The sequence below is a fragment of the Pristis pectinata genome, chromosome 21, assembly GCF_009764475.1.
Source record: "Pristis pectinata isolate sPriPec2 chromosome 21, sPriPec2.1.pri, whole genome shotgun sequence".
In the NCBI taxonomy this organism is placed as follows: Eukaryota; Metazoa; Chordata; class Chondrichthyes; order Rhinopristiformes; family Pristidae; genus Pristis; species Pristis pectinata.
In genome coordinates, this window is record NC_067425.1 from 3550594 (window position 1) to 3565911 (window position 15318).

The following is a 15318-nucleotide window of genomic DNA, read 5'->3' on the forward strand; positions in this document are numbered from 1 at the left end:
CTTTTTCCAGCTTAATGACATCTTTCCTATAACAGTGTAGCCAGAATTGTACACAATACTCTAGGTGTGGCCTCACCAATGTCTTGTGCAACAGCAACATAATGTACCAACTCCTACACTCAATCTCCTGATAAAGGCCAGCGTGCCAAACGCCACCTTCACCATCCTGTCTACATGTGACACCACTTTTAGGGGACTGTGTAATTGCGGTCCTAGGTCCTTCTGTTCCACAACACTCCCCGGGGTCCTACTGTTCACTCTGAACACTGAACTCTACTTGGTGGATGCAGTAAAGTTGTGTAAAGACATTCAGATCCATCATGCCATCTCTATCTAGTCAATGAGCAAACTCATAGATCACTCTTTCCAAACTCAAGCTACAAGAAGCCAAAAAGCACAAAAGTAATATCCTGAAGCTAATTTATGAAAATCACTGGCAAATTTCTGTCAAACTGCCCAGGGCTTCTGAGCAAACTCGAGGAGACTGTGGTTGTTCAAGGCTCATCACAGACCAAATAAAACTTAAGAGGTTTGGGCTCGTAAGCAGTATTGAGATTTGCTTATTTTTAAATTGTGGGACGAATTATGTTGCTTAAAGAGTGGATGAAAGAAAATGTCGAAGGAGTAACATGCTCTGACATAAATTGAAAAGCTTGGTGTGCAGTATACTACATTGCTGTAATGCAACTGAGAGGTCGCTGATGACATTAAAAGCCATGAAAGCAAAGCTTGAATAGTACATGTAAACCATCAGTAATTTGAGACTGTGTTATAGAATATATCCCCCTCCAGCTCTCCTGCCATTAAATAACATACAATCAAACTGTAACATTGCTGTTTGTGAATAGTAATATTACTGTTCAGGCACTTTGAAACTGACAGCTCTCAAACAGAAAAATAGTGACATGGTGATAATTACACTGAAAAACAAATGAAGACCCAAGGCAATTCATGTCAATTCACAAGAATGATAACTAACAGAAGAATTTTTTTGTCTTGAAATTGATTTATCCATTGCATGTACCACTTAACATAACAAGTTATAAGATTGAACAAAAAGCTACTTGGGGCTTTAAAACATTTGCATCTCTCACATGCCTTGCCCCAAATTTGGTAACATTCTGCCCAACGAATATGTCAATTTCTGAACAGATTTTCTCGTATACCTAAACTATATGTTAACTATTCCTGTTGAATCAAAGGTTATCATTTTTTGATAAAAGTTGAGCCATATTTGCTGCATGTAACAAGGATCTATTCTTGAAAATCACCTATTTCATCTTTAGCTTCAGCTTGCTGCTCATTGTTCCTTTCCTCCTGGCTCAATGTTAGGGTTTCTGCAAACCGGCCCAATGTATATTCCTTTTTTTAGACATGCAAATGCTGGAAATCTGAAAGAAAATGATAGAAGTTCTCAGCAGATGAGGTAGCATCTATGAAGAGAGAAGTAAAGTTTTGGGTTAATGACCTTTTGTCAATGTTGAATAATTATCTTGGTTTATTTCCATTTTTGCTTAATCAGAATAGCTTCACTTTATCATTTTAGAACTGGGGCATTCGTGCTTTTCTTTTGCAAACCATGTTCAGCGTCTTTGTTCTCTGTGTTAATCATGACTTTTGAGGGTTAAATTAACGGGCTAAATTTCAGAGATCCATCCACTCTGAATGAAGTGTTTTTTTTGCATCTTTTGGGAAGTCTGACCTGTTTAAGTTCAGTGAATCCACAGAAGTGCTGTCCAGCATTGAGATGTGCCATTAATATTGAGTGCAGATGTGATGTTGTAACAAGTTATAGGTGGAAATATTGAGAAAAAATAATATGAAATAAGAAAGATAGAATGAAGAATTGTTAAGAGTTAATATTCAGATGCTAATAATTGGGAGTCCCTGTCATTGGTAAGCACAGAATTCATATAACATTCTTTAAATATGAAAAAGAAAATGGACCTGCAGTGCTGTGTTTCTTTGAAAGTTAAGCTCCTGTGAATTGCACATTCTTTGTCATAAGGTGCAGAAAGTTTGCCTGTAATTTTCTGCTTCCACTGTTACAACCTTTTATTCTCAGATATCACATTTGCATTGTTTCTCATTATTGTTGGACTCACCTGTTGAAGATTTGTTCACACAATGAACAGAGTTTTTCATGAATGGGATAAATCATCTCAAATTGTATAAAATGATGAATAGCCAGGGTATGAACTGCAGCACTGTTGCATGGTCTTGCAGCTGTGTTACTGAAACAGATGCCGGACTAACTTGGGATAAATGCAGTGCTATAATTAACTCCTGGCCAATGTGTTGTTTAAGATATAATGGGCAGTTAAAATTATTCCTCAGTGATCTTAAAATGCCTACATTTCATCTTTGGATGTAATCAGGCACTGGATCAATGATACATGCTGGTGGGTAACAGTCAATGCTAACACAGTAAGAATTGAGAATGAAGTTAGAAATCATCTCATATGGCTTATGCTATTATTAATTACCCTAGAGAAAAGTTTAAATCTGTGAGGCTTAGATGATGAGTATAATCTACAAGGTTTCATCATGTGGTTAACTGACCCAGGTTTTGCAGTATAGGGCAGACTGTCTGGAATGGCTGCTGAGATAACTAATTGATCCATACTTGGATCACATTCACAAGACTGAAGTTGTCAGCTGAGAGTATCTCTGGTCCAGTCAGTGAGATCTTAAACAACATAGTCATCTCACAAGGGCAAGAAAAAGCCAGGCCCATTGAACAGCTGAAAGAGCCACCCTCCAGCCTTGCAGCCGGTTAAAGCCACTTTCAGCATCTGCAGAATTTCTTGTGTCTCTGAAAACTGTCAAGCTTTTGAAATGCTTCTGTTCCAAAAACTGTTTAAAAAAATAAAGAAAAATAAACTAAAGGCACTTTAAAATAATTTAATATTACAGCAAATCAAAGTATTAAAAAAGTAACTATTTATTTTTACCCCTTTTCTTCGCAGTCTTAAAATCTCAATTGAAATGAATGGTCTTGTGGATTCTACACCAGGTCTGAACTGGTGCAGGATCATTATGCAGTTTCTCGGCTGGGGAATATCAGTAATTTTATTCTTCTGTTGCTAGACCAAGTGAAGTGCTGAAAAAAATCAGTACTTTGAGCCGCAATTATTGACAACTTCATTAATAACTTAGCTGAAGGTATTGATTGTATTGTATTCAAGTTTGATGATAATAGAGAGCTGGATGGGAAAGTTGTAAGGAGGACACAAGAGGGAGTACAAAGGCATATAGACAGATTGAGTAAGTGAGCAGGAAGGTGGCATGTGCATTTATTCACTTTGGTTAGAAGAATGAAGGAACAATAAATAAAGAGCAAAAAACAAACAGCTGGAGGAACTCTGTAGAGAGAAATGGACAGTTGATGTTTCAGGTCGAGAGCCTTCATTTCCACTCTTGTGTCTCCAATATTTGACCAAACTTGGGTGTTTGAGTGCTTTGTACATGGATCACAGAAAGTTAGACTGCAGGTGAAGCAAGAAATTAGGAGGGAAAATGCATGGTGGTCTTCGTTGTAAATAGTTGGAGTGCAAGAGGTTGGAACCCCTGCTACAATTATACACTTGTTTTGATGAGACCCCTAGAGTATTGGTCTGCTTTACTCAGGAAGGTTTATACTTGCTTTGGAGGGAGTGCAATGCTTGTTTATTAGGTTGATATCTGGGATAAGAGAGCTGTCTTGTGTTAGGGTGAGTAGATGTGATGCTAAGAGGCAGTTTTATGTGGCTGTAGAGTCCAGAACTAAGGACGTGTGATTTCCAGATAAACAGATATAGGACATATCAGGTGGAATTTCTTCATTCAAGAAGCATGAATCTTCAGAATTCTGTACTTCAAGGGGCTTCTGGATTCTTGGTCATGAACTATATGTGAAGTTGAAAGCAATATATATTTGGAGCCTAGGTGATTTGAGAAATTGAAATTGGGCAAGAAAATGGTTAAAATTAAACATGTTCTTGTCAAATGGTAGAAGAGACTTAAAAGCCCTTGTAGCCTTCTCTGCTTCTACTTATGTTTTTATGTTTCGTACAATCTCCAAGCTCTAAAAGCCTGTTGCCAAGTGATGACTTTCTGATTACCTTCTCTGGTTTTCTCAGCCTTCATTGTGTCCTGTACTGTGACACTTCATTTATCATGGCCTAAGTACTTAATAGGGCATTATTAAGAGTTTTATTCCAGTTGGGTTTCACAAACCGTTGATCTTAAAAATAATAAGCACTGAGAAGTGTATGTTGTCAATTTCAAAGAAAGAAATTCTTGTGTTTCTATAGAACCTCTGCATGCTTCAGACTCAGAAACAAGAGTACCACCGTTGGCTAACACGTAGAAAATGTGATTTAAAAGTGAGTGTGGAGCCCAGAATGATTACAGAATTTATTGGAAGCACATAGCCGGTCTGCCTGCTTTTGTAAAATTACAGAATTGGCTTCTGATCTGGCAGTGTCTCAATTTTAAACATTTTCATCCTTGTTTTCAAATCCCTCCAAGGCCTCCATAATTCCTCCTTCTACTAAGGTCATTTTGCTCAGTTCTGACCAATCGATTTTGATGCTGCACCTCCGGTGACTCAATTTCAGAATACCCTTCCTCAATAACCGTCTCTTTCCACCTTCCCACCTTTCCCCCTTTAACACCTTAAAAGCTTGCATCTTTGGTCAAGCTTTTGGTCACCTATCCCAGTGTCTCCTTATGTGATTTGATGTTGAATTTATTTGATCATGCTCCTGTGAAACATATGTGATTGGGATATATAATATACTAGGTTAAAAGTGTTATATGAATGCAAGTTAATGTTTTGTGTGTGGACACTTGGCCATATGGTTCCAACCTGAAACATTAGCGCACCTTTTCTCTTCACCCACCTAGATAGATTTTCTGTATGTTTTCAGCAGAGGCGTCTTTATTTTTTTCTTATTTCCAGCTGGCTGACTCATCACTGAAGCCACTTTTGTTGTTTATGTCCTCAAACTTAGTCAGTAACCCTCAGTCAGCTGGTTCCCAATTATAGTAAAACATTTTGTATTGTAAAATTTGTCCTTGCAAGCAATTCTTATCATAAAGGATCCAATTGTTTCCTACATAAGCATGGAGAAAAATATGTAGTACAACATAAGATCGTGAAAGTAGTGTGACATGTTTTAAATTAGCATTAACATCAAAATTCTAGGGGGGAAACCGGAACAACTCCAGCTTGCAAAAATCTTTTTCTTTTGGATGTTGTTAGTCTACCTTTTTTTTAAGAGATTGCAAAAGAAAAAAATTCAGTGAGAGAAGTGGAAAGGATTAGAGATGGTTGGTGTTGTGTGTGTGTGTGTGTGTGTGTGTGTGTGTGTGTGTGTGTGTGTGTGTAATTGAAGGCCAGTACTTCAGCACCTTCCCAATTAGCACTTGCCCAGCAAAGAGAGTTGGAACAAAATGCGGCCCTGGTTATTGTGTTATTTCTATAACAGCTAACCATGCCTGCAGGCAGAGGTGCTGTGAGTTGGACCTGTTTAGCTCATCCCCACTGATGTGACAGGATCATCAGCTATTGTTTTCTGTGAATAGAGGACTCTTCAGTGTGACTATACATTGATCAGTCAAGCAAGGGCTTCTTTCACAATGAATAGGATTCAAAATACAAGTCTGTTCAAGCAAGCACACATGTCCAGAATCAAAATGAAATGCAAAACAATAAGTTCTAGTTGAAAAAGTTAATCAGTTTTTAACATTGGTTTACATACCCTAAGAATTTGTGTATTATATTTCTTCTCATTGTCAAAAAAAGTTCATCAATCAATTTTTACAATGGGAGTGAAATGTAAAAAAAAGTACTTTTGACACAGGGCACCCAATCAGTTATAATGTCAAAACAACGTTTTGGGAATTACTAAATCATGCCTCATTCACAGACCTTTCAATAGTTAAAGAGGTGTATCTCTGAGACCTAAGATACACCTGTGTTTTGGCATTGTACTTTGCATTTTATTAGGTGTGGACTCTTCACAGAACATACCATCTTTAAGTTGATAATACTGATAACCATAGTACATACTAGCCATAATATTTGTTTTATATTTAGTTGATTCACTGGAATGAATCTAAAGTAAAACGTTAAATTTCAGAGGTATTTAGTGGAGCTGTGTTAACATTTATCTTTTTAACCTGATGAAAAGTTATTGAGGAACCAGTTACCTGATCCTGGACTTAGTTGCTCAGTACTTGTGGATTGCTTTGCTCTATATATATCATACTAGTAATGATGTTTTAAATTTGTTGCGTGCAAAGTAGCAAGCACACTCCAGTCACTGGCATGTATTCAGCATAAAGAAGCAAGCCTCCACGTCTCTGATATTGTCCAGAGCCAGACATTTCCTAGATCCTGGGGCGGCTGCTGAAGGAAGTGCAAAATGAGGCAATTCTTGCCACTGATCTGCCAGCTGGCTCAATGGGGGCTGAAAGAAACCATTTGGTGCCTTGAAATTGGGAGAGTGTTGCTTGGATGCTGCAGCTCTCAGTTGTTGTGCTTTTCTTCTGAAGTTTAGCACCCACATGAATGCATTCAAGAAGGCTTTGGAGTCTTTCAAAACTTGAGCATCTGTGTTAGTCCACCCATCCGCTGACTCACCAACTTAAAACACATGATTGGATCTTCATTAGGTTCCATGTTGCACAACATATTCCAATCCAGTTCTAGCTAGAGTTACTCTAACTTCTCTCTCACATTTTTGTCATCCATTAGAAGTTCAATGTATAATAGTTTTCTGTTGTACATGCTCTGTACTTAGATATATTACAGGAATGTGCAAGCTACGAGATTTTTTGTGTGTGCATTGACTATATTGTGGTTTGATTAGTTAGTAACCAGGCCAACAACAATCCAGAATGTGTAATCCAAGGATGAAAGATTTGCTTCACTGAGCTAAATTATGAAATGATTCAGACAGCATGGTAGACTTAGAATAGAGAGAGGAAAAGGAGGAATTCCGAAGAATAAGTTGGTGAAGAATGAGTAGAGTACCATAAACAAACAAATAGTTTAAGATTTTGTTGTATTCACTGATGGAACTTAATATAATATTTACTTCAAATGGAGCTGACTGTATTGTTCTTAACAGGTAACTGTGAAATCTTATTGAAGGATTGCCTTTCTGAAAAGACCTTGTTTAATATAAAATTTCAAATATACCTGAATTCAGACTTGGAGCTATAAAGATCATCTCCAGTTAGCCTTCCTGACTGCTGTTATAGATCAGTTTCGCTACAGATATTACTGATGAAAACTTTTGTCTGAAAAAAGCTTCTTATCCCAGAGACATAGATGCAGTTATGGGATAAATTCCCTCTGTACATGAATTGATTTCTCTGTTAAACTAATACAGGAATTTTGTTTGTGTATTTTTATCAATGTAGTGAAATTGGTGCACATTTTTGTACTTCCACGTTTCACTTTATTTTGTGCATTCAGATTTCTAATAATCTTTATAAATTACTTTGTTCCTGACCATTTTAGTGAATTTTATTAGCTGTCTACAGTTATTCTTTTAGTAATTATAAATAATGCATTTTGAACCTGTAACGATGACAGGATAATGGTTTACATCAGTTAGTTAGAATTTTATTAATACCAAAAAAGGCTTAGAAATAACTTTGCTTTGATATTGCAAGACTGAACCTGCAGGGGGTGGCATTGAGATACATTTAATCATAACTTTTCACTTTGTGCTTTGACAAGAGCTGTGATATCCAGTTTAGTACAGTTGCTTCAGGGTGCTCTGTTGCTTCTAACAACTTAGTCTCCTTTTAATGAGAACAATAATAAGGAAATAGTTCCTTCTACTATACTATTTTAAAGTAAAGGAAGAGGTTGCAATTCTCCACCTTGGGATGTCCCAAAACAACCTGAGGTGGTAATTTTGAAGTATGGTCATTGTTACAGTGTAGGAAATGTGGCAGCCAGTTTATGAACAGCAAGTTCCCACAAACATTATTTTGAAAATGATTAGATAATCTGTTTAGTCATGTTGATGATATTGTTCAAGTCACTGAGGAGAACTCCCCAGCTCTTCTTTGAATGGCTTATTGGGATCTTTAACCTCTTCATGAGAGAGATGAGTGAGTCTTGGCTTATCAAATGCTAACTGTTCTATCCTTGTAATTTAAATCTACTGGTTGGTGTTTTGCTGAGCATTTAGAAGTTGGCAGCTGCTGTGTTTGGTTTCTAGTCTATGTTGAGTCAGTAAAACTACGAGGTAGCCTTGGCCCCAAGATAGCATGCGTGCCTCTTGAGTCAAAAGGTTCAAACTGTGCTCCAGGACCAATGCATGTAATCTAAACTGACACACACATAGTACAGTGAGGAATGCTTTCAGATTAAAATAATACCCTACTTTGGCTGAAGATAGATATTTGGAACACAATAGGGCAGGTCTCCTGGTATATATTCAAGCATTTTTGAAAAATGTAATTCATTCACTGAGAAGTATTTGCAATGTCCTGAGGATGTATAAGGAAATATATAAATGCGGATTCTTCATTAGCCAGATTTGTAGTGCAGATGCTATCAATTAAATTCTGTTAGAGAGGGGAAGAAAAATCAGCCTGGATTGTTCTTCGGAATCCCTTTTTTGAAAAAGACATACATATTGAGTTTAGGTTAGTGTGGGTTTGTAATTCATAGTAATTTTTATGTCTTTGCACTGTACTGCTGCTGCAAAACAACAAATTTCACTACACATAAGTCAGTGATAATAAACCTGATTCTGATTAAGACACTGAATTCCTTAAGAATGCTAAAGTATGTGGAAATCCACTTGAGAATCTGCCCCATTGCACTGAAAATCATGTACTTAGATTGGAATCTGATGCCTTTGTAATTGTACCTGAGGACACTCAGCTGAGTAAAGGATGGGGAGAAGGAAGAAAACTACTTCAACAAATATTTGATTTATAAATTGCTCTTTATGTACTGTCAGAGGAAATTTATTGGCTGCGCAATTGAGACATGAGTATTAGGGTTGTATATGTAAAGAATCAGTGTGATTCTTTCCGTTTTTTCCAGTAAATAATTGGGAATGCACAGACAGATTGAAGTAAACTTATTATGCTGTCCAAACATAAACACAATAGATTCCATGTGGGCCTACTTAATGTTGCATGTGACATAAGAATTTTGTTTTAGTTTAAAAACGTGTTAGTTCTGGAAACAACTTGGATTTCACTGTCATCCAAAATGATGAAAATGTTCCAGATACTTAATTGCAGAGTTCCCAACAGCCCCCCCCCCCCCCCCAACTAGTTCCTCCAGGCTTTTTTGTCATGATGTTGCTGATTCATGTTGGCCTACAGTTCTTTGGCAATGGCAGCTCTTCAGGATTGCAGCTTTTACATTACCCTGCTAATAATCCAGAGATATGAGTTCCAATCCCACCATGGCAAATGTGGAATCTGAAATTAATTAATAATCTGGAACAGATAGTGATGATGATCACAAAGCTACTAGACTATAGTAAAAACCCACCTGGTTCACTAATGTCCTTCTGGAAAGAAATCTGCCATCCTTACTCAGTCTGTCTTAATTATGACTGGCTGGTTAACTCTTAATTGCCCTCTGAAATGGCTTAGGAAGCCAATCAGTTACAAGATAACTGTCATGTTGTAGCTATATGAGCACATTGCACTGATCTGAATTTGGGCACACCTCCCAGCCCAATTCACTTTGCGGTATCTGTCTCACAAATATCTTGGGGTGAGAGTCAAAATTGGAAAAGGTGTCCCACAAACCTATCAAGTAACAATCTGATGTAATTGTTCTAATGAAATATTACCTTACAGGCGACATGTGTGCTCATCCAGCACAGTCCCTTTGGTATGTTCTGTCCCACCAGACAGATAAACCCACCACAGGAAGCTGTACAGTAGTGTAGAGGTTGTGAGAAGAAGTCTTCAACATTAATTCTCTTGAAGTCTCATGGGATCTGGCAAAACAGTGAATAAGGAAATCTCTTGATTATCACCTCACGTTCTCCCTCAGCTGATGAATCAGTACTCCTCCAGGTCAAACAACACATGGAAGAAGCACAGAACATCCTCTGGATGAAAAGTCTTCAATGTTCAACACCAACAGTGCCTTATTAGTGCCAATACTTCCTGAAAATGTCAACACAGGTGGACGTATTTGCCTTCATAGGCCAAAGCATTGAATATCAGAATTAGGATGTCATGTTGTAGCTGTATAAAGTATTGGTGTATTGTGTACAGTTCTGGTTGCCACACTACACGAAGGATGTGGTAACGTAAAGAGTGCAGAAGGGATTCAGCAGGATGTTGCTTGGAATGAAGGGTGTTACTTATAAGGAGAGCTGCAGGCAAAATGTCACCACTCTCCTGGGCCATTTTTTGTTTGGGGTTTATTCAGGAATGTAGAATGCTGAGGAATGACTTTATAGAAGTTTATAAAATTATGAGCGGCATGGATAGGGTAAATATTTCAGAGTCTAAGGTGGGGGTCTAAAACTAAAGGGCATAGGTTCAAAGTGAGAGGGCAGACATTTAAAGGAGATCCGAGAGGCAAGTTTTCCATACCGAAGGTGGTGCTTATATAGAAAGAGCTGCCAGAGGAAGTGGTGGAGGTGGGTACAGTTGCGATGTTTAAAAAGCATTTGGACAGGTACTTGCACATAAAAGGAGTAGAGGGATATGGGTCTAATGTGGGCAAATGGGATTAGTGTAGATAGGCTTCGCGGTCAGCATGAACGAGTTCGGTCAAAGGGCCTGTTTCAGTCCTGTGCATCTCTATGACTGACTGAACTCAGTGAGTCCTTCAAGGCAAAGCTGCCAGATAGGTAGGGAAAAGGCAGTGAGTTAGCCGTTGTGAGTGGTAAACCTCATCCTTATTGGTCTATCTGTGGCAGATGCTTCTGTCTGTGACAGTATGGACACTTCTTGTATCTTCACGCGGGAACATCTTCCATCATATTGTATAACACTATCATGGTGCTAAATAGGGTAGACTCTGAACAGATCTTGCAGCTCAAAACAGGGTAGCACCATGAGGTAGCTGCAATCTGTAACCTCATGGCCTGGTATTCTGTTGTTACATCAGAGGATTATCCCTGCTTCAGTAATGAAGGTAAAACAGTATGCTGAGAGCAATACCGGGCACATCTAAAAATGAATTAGCAGCGTGAGAAGCTGCAACTGTCCGGACTGATATGAGAAAGTAAATTATAGTATTAAATCAAAGGAAGAAGTTTATGAAATTTACAGAAATAGTAATAGGCCTGAGGTTTGGAAGCAAAGAGTACCAAGCTGCCTTTATCTCAACTGAAATTGTGACTGTACGTTTATGACAAGGAAGGAGTCCAAGAGGTCTGTCATATCTGGACTGGTCAAAAACAACTACCAGGTAAATCTCGCCTTTCAGCATTGGATCTGTAGCCTTGCAGTTCATAGCTCTTCTAATCCTTCAACCAACTACTTTAACTCTGTGCCTTGGTTTTTCACTCTCTACTAAGTGAAATGGGTCCTTCCTATTTTCACTCTTAGGTTTTGGGAATTTTGATTAATTTAGTGCTAAAAGGTTGGAATACTTGAGTACCTGATCCGAATGTTGGACAATAATACTGCACAACATTGTTGTCCCTGTGGGACTCACCCACTAATTATGGCCTGGAAGCCATTCAACTGATGGAATCCATGCCATCTTCCAACATGGCAATCATATCAGTCCCATTCTCTCTCTAAGTTCCCTGTAACCCTGCCACTTATTCTCTCTCACATATCCATTAACTCCCCTTGCAATCATTTGCCACCTACCTATACTAAGTGGTGATTTATAACAGAAATTAACCAACCAGTATGTCTGTGGGATGGAGGAGGAAGCCAGAGCATCGATAGAACTCCATGCTGTCACAGGGATAATGTGCAAACTTCACACAGACAACACCCGAAATCAGGAGTGAGCTGGAGTCCTTGGAGCTGGGAGGCATCAGTAAAAACTGCTGCCATCTCCCCCTTTAGTCATTTTACTGTAGCCCATGGAGCTACCTTGGCAACATAAACCTTCCAGATTCCATTTAAGGAGGTATACTTTTAACCTCAGGTTCCCACCTGTTTTAAGAAGACCACTATCATCCCGGTACTGAAGAAAAACAAGGTAACATGCCACAATGACTACTGACCAGTGGCTCTGACATCCACCATCATGCAGTGCTTTGAGAGGCTGGTCATGGCATGCATCAGCTCCAGCCTCCCAGACAATCTCGACCCACTGCAATTTGCCTATCGCCAAAACAGGTCTACAGCGGACACCATCTCCTTGACCCTACACTCAGCTCTGGAGCATCTGGACAGTAAAAGCACCTATGTTAGACTATTGTTTATTGACTACAGCTCTGCCTTCAATACAATAATCCCAAGCAAACTTGTCACCAAACTCTGAGACCTAGGATGCAACACCTCTCTCTGTAACTGGATCCTTGACTTTCTAACCAACAGACTGCAATCAGTGAGGATAGGCAGCAATACCTCTGGCACGATTATTCTCAACACTGGTGCCCTACAAGGCTGTGTCCTCAGCCCTCTACTCCCGATATACTCACGACTGTGTGGTCAGATTCTGCTCTAACTCCATCTACAAGTTTGCAGATGACACCACCGTTGTAGGCCGTATTTCAAACAGCGATGTGTTGGAGTACAGGAAGGAGATAGAGAGCTTAGTAGAATGGTGTCATGACAACAACCTTTCCCTCAATGTCAACAAAACAAAAGAGCTGGTCATTGACTTCAGAAAAGGGGGTGGTGTACATGCACCTGTCTACATCAACGGTGCTGAGGTCAAGAAGGTTGAGAGTTCCTGGGAGTGAACATCACCAATAGCCTGTCCTGGTCAAATCATGTAGATGCCATGACCAGTGCCTCTACTTCCTCAGGAGGCTAAAGAAATTCGGTTTGTCCCCTTTGACACTCACCAACTTTTATCGATGCACCATAGAAAGCATCCTATCTGGATGCATCATGACTTGGTGCAGCAACTGTTCTGCCCAGGACTGCGAGAAACTGCAGAGAGTTGTGGACACAGTCCAGCGTGTCACGGAAACTAGCCTCCCCTCCTTGGACTCTGTCTTTACCTCTCGCTGCTTTGGTGAAGCAGCCAGCCTAATCAAAGACCCCACCCACCCGGGTCATTCTCTCTTCTCTCTTCCATCGGGTAGAAGATACAGAAGCCTGAGGGCACGTACCACCAGACTTAAGGACAGCTTCTACCCCACTGTGATAAGACTATTGAACGGTTCCCTTATACGATGAGATGGACTCTGACCTCACAATCTACCTTGTTGTGACCTAGCACCTTATTGCACTGCACTTTCTCTGTAGCTGTGACACTTTACTTTGTATTGTTCTTGTTTTTACCTGTACTACCTCAATAGACTCTGTACTAACTCAATGTAACTGCACTGTGTAATGAATTGACCTTTATCATCAGCATGCAAGACAAGTTTTTTCACTGTACCTCAGTACAAGTGACAATAATAAACCAATACCAATACCAATGAACTTTAATACATCATGTGAAAAGATGTACAATTTTAGATTACCTCAGTAATGCCAAATGTTTCTCCCCTCCATTATTGGTTCTTCATTACACTTATATACCCAGTTAAGAAGGAGCATAAGAAATAGAAACAAACGGTGGCCATTTAACTCCACGTGCCTTTTCCGCTTCTAAATAAAGTCTTTGGTGTTCTTTTACCTCAGTATTTCTTTCCTGCATAAATATCCTTTGATTCCCTTAATAGCTAAAAAAAAATGATTAGACTCAAGCAACATGGAAACAGGCCCATTATGCCATGCAGACCATAAACACTCACCTACACTGATCCCATTTTAACCCTTACATCCCCATCATCTCACCACACCATACCATGCCCCTGCCTCCCCCACACCCCCCCGCTAATCCTCTTACCATCCACCTACACTGAGGGCAACTTACTGAATTTATAGTAGCCGATTAACCTACCAACTGTATCTTAATGATTGAACCTTCACAGTTCACTTGGGTATTCAATTCCAAAGATTCAGACAGTCTGGGTGAAGAAGTTTCTGAATGACAAAACTTTTATTTTGAGACTGATCTCTAATTCTAGATTCCCCAGCCCAAGGGAAAACATCAATTCTTTATCTCTCCTGTCACATCCTTTGAAATTTGTATACATTGGTAAGATTACCTCCTATATTTTGAACTCTAGAAAGTCTAAACTCAATCTACTGAACTTCTTAAACTGCCATCCCAGGAATTAATCTGGTGAACCTTCTCTGCTCTCCTTCTGTTGCTTGTATCCTTGGTTAGGTAGGGAGAACAAACATACACAGTATCCAAAGCTCTATGTGATTGGAACATGATGTCTCTTGCACTCCATGAGACATAGCAGCAGAATTAGGCCATTTGGCCCATCGAGTCTGCTCCGCCATTCGATCATGGCTGATTTATTTTTCCCTCTCAACTCCATTCTCATGCCTTCTCCCCATTACCTTTGATGGTCTTACTAATCAAGAACCTATCAACCTCCGCTTTAAATATACCCAGTGACTTGGCCTCCACAGCCTTCTGTGGCAATGAGTTCAACAGATTCACCACCCTGTGGCTAAAGAAATTCTCCTCATTTCTGTTCTAAAGGGACGTCCTTCAATTCTGAGGCTGAGTCCTCTGGTCCTAGACTCTCCCACTACTAGACCATTCCCTCATTTGTTGAGAAGGACCCAGGTGATGAGATTTTCTGTGGCTGACAGCAGTTTGGAAAAATAAAAACAGGAAGTGTCAGAAATATTTAGCAGGTCAGGCAGCTCAGTGAAAAAAGAAACACAACTAATGTTTCAGTTTGATGGCCTTTCATCAACTTCTGATGACAAACAAGCCTTCACACCACCTTCTTCTGCTGTAACAGCAGCACGTGTGCCATTCAGTCTCTCGTGGTTTCCACCCTAGCAGACATTCCCTTGGCTCTTTCCATTGCTCTCCCTTCTCTGCACCTCAAAGCATGTTTGGTTTTTACTTTTTCCTAGCTCTGGTCATCGATCCAAATCATTAACTGTGTTTCCTTCTGCACTGATGCTACCTGACCTGCTGAGTATTTACTATATTCCTTATTTTTATTTTAGATTTCTAGCATCTGCAGTATTTTGCTTTTCGATTACGGCAGAGGGTGTTTGTTTTGCGGATGTTTAATATCAGGCCCATTCTGTCATATGCTTTGGTGCCTACTACTGACAGTACTTACTAACTAACTAACTAGTTCATGGATCCACTGCTGCAGT

At 39.4% G+C, this 15318-nt stretch overlaps 1 protein-coding gene across 3 annotated transcripts in view; it reads left to right on the forward strand.

The window, feature by feature from the left end:
- The window catches only part of bcas3 (BCAS3 microtubule associated cell migration factor), a 760056-nt gene that overhangs the window by 199640 nt on the left and 545098 nt on the right, over positions 1–15318 (forward strand). The window lies entirely within an intron of this gene.